Raw genomic sequence first — 8,550 nt, 5'->3', positions numbered from 1 at the left:
TATATTAGTATGCAATTGTTTTCATTAAGGACAAACACATGTAAAAAATGTAAAAATGTAAACAACAATGTTATTAACATGGAACTACAATATCTACCATCTATTTTGTCAACATTTCTGAATAGGCCTAGCCTACACTGAATCAGATGTGGTCATCACTCTGTAATACAATAACAGGTTGTATGTAATAAAACAACAAGTTGTTTGACGAATTACTTGACATGATGTCCTTTAACGTTCCCCATCACTCTAATGTTTTCATTCAACCTAGATTTAGCCCCTGGAGCTGTACCACTGTGGGTTAGATAAACAGTGGATTAATTATAAACTCTAAACTTGTCTCTTCTTACTTCCTGATAGGTGTGGTGGCTGTTATTGGTTAGAGGGGATGTATTGTCTGTCACAACACTGAGCTATAAAAAACTGAGCTCCCCTGGGCGGGGCTGCAGTTTACCCTAAATGAACAGTTCTCTTGCATAATTCATTTCTCAATGCTTATAGCTTAAAGTAAATACATGAATTTCATGTGATGAAGCTGTGTGTGTGTCATACATATTGTGTGTGTGTATGTGTGGGGGGGGGGGGGGTATGTGCACCCATGCATATGTGGTGCACACAAAATGTATGGTCACATTTGTGTTTATGTATTTTCTTTGTATTGGGGAAGAATACTTTTACTGAAATGTCAGTCCTCCAAGGTTTTGCCATTTCGATGCGTTTATACACCTGTTGGCCAGTAGGGGGCAGTGAGACATGTTCGCTTCACACTGGGACTTTTTATTTTATTTGTTTTATTTTTTATTTCACCTTCATTTAACCAGGTAGGCTAGTTGAGAACAAGTTCTCATTTACAACTGCGACCTGGCCAAGATAAAGCAAAGCAGTTCGACACATACAACAACACAGAGTTACACATGGAATAAACAAACATACAGTCAATAATACAGTGGAAAAAAAGTCTACATACATTGTGTGCAAATGAGGTAAGATAAGGGAGGTAAGACAATAAATAGGCCATGGTGGCGAAGTAATTACAATATTGCAATTAAACACTGGAGTGATAGATGTGCAGTAGATGAATGTGCAAGTAGAGATACTGGGGTGCAAAGGAGCAAGATAAATAAATAAATACAGTATGGGGATGAGGTAGTTGGATGGGCTATTTACAGATGGGCTATGTACAGGTGCAGTGATCTGTGAGCTGCTCTGACAGCTGGTGCTTTAAGTTAGTGAGGGAGATATGAGTCTCCAGCTTCAGTGATTTTTGCAGTTCGTTCCAGTCATTGGCAGCAGAGAACTGGAAGGAGAGGCGGCCAAAGGAGAAATTGGCTTAGGGGGTGACCAGTGAAATATACCTGCTGGAGCACGTGCTACGGGTGGGTACTGCTATGGTGACCAGTGAGCTGAGATAAGGCGGGGCTTTACTTAGCAAAGACTTGTAGATGACCTGGAGCCAGTGGGTTTGGCGACGAGTATGAAGCGAGGGCCAACCAACGAGAGCGCACAGGTCACAGTGGTGGGCCGTATATGGGGCTTTGGTGACAAAACGGATGGCACTGTGATAGACTGCATCCAATTTGTTGAGTAGAGTGTTGGAGGCTATTTTGTAAATGACATTGCCGAAGTTGAGAAACGGTAGGATGGTCAGTTTTACGAGGGTATGTTTGGCAGCATGAGTGAAGGATGCTTTGTTGTGAAATAGGAAGCCGATTCTAGATTTAATTTTGGACTGGAGATGCTTAATGTGAGTCTGGAAGGAGAGTTTACAGTCTAACCAGACACCTAGGTATTTATAGTTGTCCACATATTCTAAGTCAGAACCGTCCAGAGTAGTGACGCTGGACGGGTGGGCAGGTGCAGACAGCGATCGGTTGAAGAGCATGCATTTAGTTTTACTTGCATTTAAGAGCAGTTGGAGGCCACGGAAGGAGAGTTGTATGGCATTGAAGCTCGTCTGGAGGGTTGTTAACACAGTGTCCAAAGAAGGGCCAGAAGTATACAGAATGGTGTCGTCTGCGTAGAGGTGGATCAGACAATCACCAGCAGCAAGAGCAACATCATTGATGTATACAGAGAAGAGAGTCGGCCCGAGAATTGAACCCTGTGGCACCCCCATAGAGACTGCCAGACTATATGGGATCCCGCACCTGTGTGTTCTCGTAATTGAGAGAACCTTTGAAAGAGATGCCATGTTCTCCTGTTTCATCATTTATCCTGTGTTACAGGTCAGTAAAGTGCAAAAATACACAGAATGCCACAATATAGTTTTGTAACTTGCCTGTTGAAGACAGAAAATTCATGTCGAGTGTAAAATGAAATGATGGCGGTGCATTCCTGTGATCTAGAAAAAAACGAATTGTTAACTCCTGAACATTTTTATTTTTGAAAAAGACACTCCTGACAATATCCTAAGGGTTTAGATAATTGAATGTTGTAACTGTGATGTTTAAGAACCAGAGCTAGTTTAGAGCTAGCTCCGACTCGTTATTAGCTAGCTCTGGTTAGCTTTTGGCTAGTTCCGGTTAGCTGTTTGCTAGCTCCGGTCAGTTGTTTGCTAGCTTTGGTTAGCGCTATGCTAGCTTGTTCAGTCATTTTCCAATAATTAGCATTAATGTCATTTGCAATAGTCTTGTCTTTTTATTAACCCTTCTTACACTGGGTGAATGTATTTTGAGCATGAGTTTAAAGTAACTTCTAATGAGTTTTACCAGTCTTTAAAGGCTTTCATGTTTTAGAGTTTCCAATGGCGCTTTAGTGGGCAACAGTCACCTACATAATTATAACCTAAACAGGTGAATTAAAGTTAAGAGTAAATGTGTTTGAGGTATAAATGTAAAGAATTTTAGGATGTGAATTGGATTGTAATTTAATATTTTTTTATGTGTTAATTGATGTATTTTTGATGTTTATGAAATAATATGTCAGGGATTTATGAGACAAATTATTAAATACACTTTAATCAAAAAACAAAAAAAAACATTGAAACACAATGAAAAGACAGAAAAAGACGATTTGCACTTGAGAGAATATTGAATAAAATAATTGAGAGAAGCTTTGAAAGAGAAGCCACGCTCTCCTGTTTCATCATTTAGGAACTATTATCTGCTGCACCAGTCCCAAAACGGTGACCTGTAACACATATGTGTTTCTGTTTCTGTGTGTGTGTGTGTGTGCGTGTGTGTGTGTGTGTGTGTGTGTGTGTGTGTGTGTACATGCATGCATGTGTGTGTGTGTGTACGTGCTGTTACAGTTAAATGCAGTGAGGCAGATTAGAAACTAAACTACACTGACATTTAATTGAACATCACCTTATTTAGAGGAAGAGGAAGTGGTGAATGATGCATAAGGCATGCTATCTCATTAGTGGTCCAATGTTTGCTCAATAAAGTCTGAGCACCCAAGAAGAAGACCTTGTTGGTCACATGGCCTATTTCTACTTCTAATGAAAGTATCCTTGAGCAGGGTCTTTCTCTTTCCCTTTTTTCTTCCACTTTTCTCCCACGTTGAAGCTTCTTCCACTCTTCAACTCATGCACAGGACTTTGTCAGGACAGGTTACACATCCACCTCTACTATCTTACCAACAACCACAACCAATATCCATCATTAAAAGTAGTTTCTTCATACATGCACAATATTTAGTGGTCACAGTGAAAGTCATAATCAAAACAAGTAGAAACACTTGTTTAGTGAAGGCTGCATGAAGAGTGAAATGTGTAACCAAAAAGGACATCTTTATCTATTTACATTTTAGTCATTTAGCAGATGCTCTTATCCAGAGCGACTTACAGTATTAGTGAGTGCATACATTTCATACATTTTATTTTTTTCGTACTGGTCCCCCGTGGGAATCAAACCCACAACCCTGGCGTTGCAAACACCATGCTCTACCAACTGAGCCACACGGGATCTATGAGCCCAGTCGCCTGTAAAACCCAACCACAGTCCTACACTCAAACACTGCTGTGAGTCTTCCCAACATGTGCCTGCATCACCAGTGAAGCACCACCCTCAGGTAGGCTTTGGTAAGTGCATTGGTTTAACTCAAGCTGTCGGTCTGGTCTGGACTGGAGTAATCTGAAGGAAAAGTAGGATCAGACACTGCTCTTAGTTCAGTTGTGAGTTATCTTCCCTAATGGTTAATGAGGATAGGATCTGAAGAGCATAGATGATCCTAGATCTGTGATGTGCCTAAGTCACAGGAGGTTGGTGACACCTTAATTGGGGAGGACGGGCTTGTGGTAATGGCTGGAGGGGAATAAGTGGAATGGCATCAAATACATGGTTTCCATTGGCTCCATTCCAGCCGTTATTATGAGCCGTTCTCCCCTCAGCAGCCTCCACTGGCCTAAGTGTACCTCTAACCATAATGCTGTGTCTCAGCCAATTTCCCCAACATTAATGTGTTCACTGTCTGCTTCATAGTCAGTGGGAGCTATCCAAATAGCTACCGAGGTAATATGGAAAATAACAACGTACAGTGCATTCAGAAAGTATTCAGACCTCTTGACTTCTTCCACATTTTGTTACGTTACAGCCTTATTGTAAAATTGATTACATCGTTTTTTTCCCTTATCAATCTACACACAATACCCCATAATGACAAAGCAAAACATTTTTTTTCTTTTTGCAAATGTATAAAAAAGAAAAAACGAAATATCACATTTACATAAGTATTCAGACCCTTTACTCAGTACTTTGTTGAAGCACCTTTGGCAGTGATTACAGCCTCGAGTCTTCTTGGGTACGATGCTACAAGCTTGGCACACCTGTATTTGAGGAGTTTCTCCCATTCTTCTCTACAGATCCTCTCAAGCTCTGCCAGGTAGGATGGGGAGAATTGCTGCACAGCTATTTTCAGGTCCCTCCAGAGATGTTCAATTGGGTTCAAGTCCGGACTCTGGCTGGGCCACTCAAGGTCATTCAGAGACTTGTCCCAAAGCCACTCCTGCGTTGTCTTGAATGTGGGCTTAGGGTTGTGAAACTTCACCCAAGTCTGAAGTCCTGAGCGCTCTGGAGCAGGTTTTCATCAAGGATCTCACTGTACTTTGCTCCGTTCATCTTTCCCTTGATCCTGACTAGTCTCCCAATCTCTGCCACTGAAAAACATCCCCACAGCATGATGCTGCCACCACCATGCTTCACCGTATCTTGGTTTCATCAGACCAGACAATCTTGTTTCTCATGGTCTGAGAGTCCTTTAGGTGCCTTTTGGCAAACTCCAAGTGGGCTGTCATGTGCCTTTTACTGAGGAGTCGCTTCCATCTGGCCTAATTGGTGAAGTGCTGCAGAGATGGTTGTCCTTCTGGAAGATTCTCCCATCTCCACAGAGGAACTCTGGAGCTCTGTCCGAGTGACCATTGGGTTCTTGGTCCTTCCTTGACCAAGGCCTTTCTCCCCCAATTGCTCAGTTTGGCTGGGCGGCCAGCTCTAGGAAGATTCTTGGTGGTTTCAAAATTTTTCCATTGCAGAAATGTTTGGGTACCCTTCCTCAGATCTGTGCCTCAACACAATCCTGCCTTGGAGCTCTACGGACAATTCCTTCGACCTCATGGCTTGGTTTTTGTTCTGACATACACTGTCAACTGGTGTGTGCCTTTCCAAATCATGTCCAATCAATTGAATTTACCGCAGGTGGACTCCAATCAAGTTGTTGAAACATTACAAGGATTATCAATGGAAACAGGATGCACCTGAGCTCAATTTCAAGTGTCATAGGAAAGGGTCTGAATACTTATGTAAATAAGGTATTTAAAAATATATATATACATTTGCAAAAATATTGAAAAACCTGTTTTCACTTTGCCATTATGGGATATTGTATGTAGATTGATGACAATTATTTATTTAATCATTTTAGAATAAGGCTGTAACATAACAATGTTGAAAAAGTCAAGGGTTCTTAATACTTTCCGAATGCACTGTAGTTCCTTCAAAATATGCTTCCGATATAATTTTTTGTATTTACTTGCTCAATTTCCTGTTTGTTTCATGACCAAAGTGTACGGTGAATTGACCCTAGACACTGATCTTGGCTTAATGATTAAGGTTAGGAATGGGGGAGGGGAAGCTGATCCTTGATCTGTGCCTAGGGGAAACTTCTCCCAGGAGCCATGACCAACCAAATGTAATGTACAGACAGATGTGCTTGCAGGGTTTGAATCACAGTCTTTCTTACAAATGTCCCACCATCGTCTCCTGCTATGGTGTCCTACTGGCTGGACCAATGATATTATGAAAGCTTGGGACTATAAGGTTTTAAAAGATGATTCTGACATAATTGGCTTTACATTTTCAAACCCTCATTGGTTTGAATGTTGTCAACAATTTTTATCTTGTATACCTTTTGAACAACATGCACTGGGGGTATTTAGAGAGTACTATATAGGTAGAGAAAATGTAACAGAATAAGGCTATGTCAATAACTACATTCAGTCAAAATGCCGATAGAACCTTAGAGTCCCAGGCTCTCTCTTACTCACAACACATTGTGCCCATACATTTGCTTAAGGGTTAGTTGAGAGAGTGGTGGATGCACATTCCAGATTTCTTCATCTGCATATAATGAATCAAGGTAAGACCCAAGTCCACACTGTGTGAGTAACAATGTTTATTGTAACCACAGGGGCAGACAAATACAGGTCCAGGCAGGCAGGGGTCGATAATCCAGAGCAGAGGCCAAGGTACAGGACGGCAGGCAGGCTCAGGGTCAGGTCAGGCAGAGGTCGGTAATCCAGAGCAGAGGCCAAGGTACAGGACGGCAGGCAGGCTCAGGGTCAGGTCAGGCAGAGGTCAGTAATCCAGAGCAGAGGCCAAGGTACAGGACGGCAGGCAGGCTCAGGGTCAGGTCAGGCAGAGGTCTGCAATCTAGAGCAGAGGCCAAGGTACAGGACGGCAGGCAGGCTCAGGGTCAGGTCAGGCAGGGGTCGGTAATCCTGAGGTGGAGCAAAGGTACAGGATGGCAGGCAGGGTCAGGCGGGCGGGTACAGGGTCAGGACAGGCAAAGGTCAAAAACCAGGAGGACGAGAAATTGAGAGACTAGGGAAAACCAGGAGCTGAGACAAACCACTGGTAGGCTTGAACAAACAAGATCAACTAGCACCAGACAGAAAGAAAACACAGATATAAATACACGGGATAATAGGGAAGATGGGCGACACCTGGAGGGGGGTGGAGACAAGCACAAGGACAGGTGAAACAGATCAGGACATGACACTGTAAACAACACATAAAAATAAAGGATAAATCTTCACACGGTCAGACAGGGTATACTGCTTCTTTGTTTTGTTCCTGCCCCCATATATACAAGGGACCTGCTCAAATAGATTGAACATGCATCCTTCCTTCATCCCTTCCTAGGAATAATCATTGATTTGACATATCTGGATTAGTGAAAGCTATGAGGTTGAACCCTTACTTTCCCCTATCCAATCATATTAGATTAGTGATTTCATTTTATTATTTAAATACGAGTGGGGCAGGCCAACTCTTCAAATTGTTTTTGTTTATTGGATAGGACAGAGGTATAAGGGAAAGATAGAGGGGAGAGTGTGGACCGGATCCGAACATATGCTGCAGAAGAATAACATATTATGTGATCCGGAGGCAGTGGCTTAGACTGCTAGACCACCCTAGTCGACTGCAGGAAGCATTTGAACAGTTTTAAAACAGCTTTGATCTCTCTCTCTCTCTCTCTCTGTCTCTCTCTTTCTCTCTCTCTCTCTCTCTCTCGATCTCACACACGCATCTCGCTTCACGGTGGGACCGTCATTGTTCCTCCTGTTTTATCACAGAGAGATCACAGCAGAGGAGCGGCATTGGGATGCTGTGAGTTGCTGAGGCTCCTGGCAGACACTATAATTGCACTGTCATACAGCTGATGGGATGTGTGGACCTGTAAATCAATGAGAATCACGGCAGACCCTGTCGACACTGGCAGGCCAATCTGAGCTAATGCCACACCTCCCACAATAGTTAGGTCATCTCCCACCAGTGTCTCTCGATCTTGTTCTCTCTCTTGTTCTCTCTCTTGTTCTCACTCGTTTTCTCTCATGTTCTCTCTCTCGTTCTCTCTCTCGTTCTCTCTCTTGTTCTCTCTCTTGTTCTCTCTCGTTCTCTCTCATTCTCTCTCTCGTTCTCTCTCATTCTCTGTCTCATTCTCTCTCTCGTTCTCTCTCTATCGTTCTCTCTCATTTTCTCATGTTCTCTCTCGTTCTCTCTCATTCTCTCTCTCGTTCTCTCTCTATCGTTCTCTCTCGTTTTCTCTCATGTTCTCTCTCTCGTTCTCTCTCTTGTTCTCTCTCTTGTTCTCTCTCTTGTTCTCTCTTGTTCTCACTCGTTCTCTCTTTTGTTCTCTGTCTTGTTCTTTCTCTTGTTCTCTCTATCGTTCACTCTCTCGATCTCTCTCTTGTTCTCTGTCTTGTTCTCTCTCGTTCTCTCTCGTTCTCGCTCTCGTTCTCTCTCTTGTTCTCTGTCTCGTTCTTTCTCTCGTTCTCTCTCTTGTTCTCTGTCTTGTTCTCTCTCGGTCTCTCTCTCGTTCTCTCTCTTGTTC

This window comes from Salmo trutta, chromosome 29 (assembly GCF_901001165.1).
Source record: "Salmo trutta chromosome 29, fSalTru1.1, whole genome shotgun sequence".
Taxonomy (NCBI): domain Eukaryota; kingdom Metazoa; phylum Chordata; class Actinopteri; order Salmoniformes; family Salmonidae; genus Salmo; species Salmo trutta.
Note: the sequence above shows the minus strand (reverse complement) of the source record.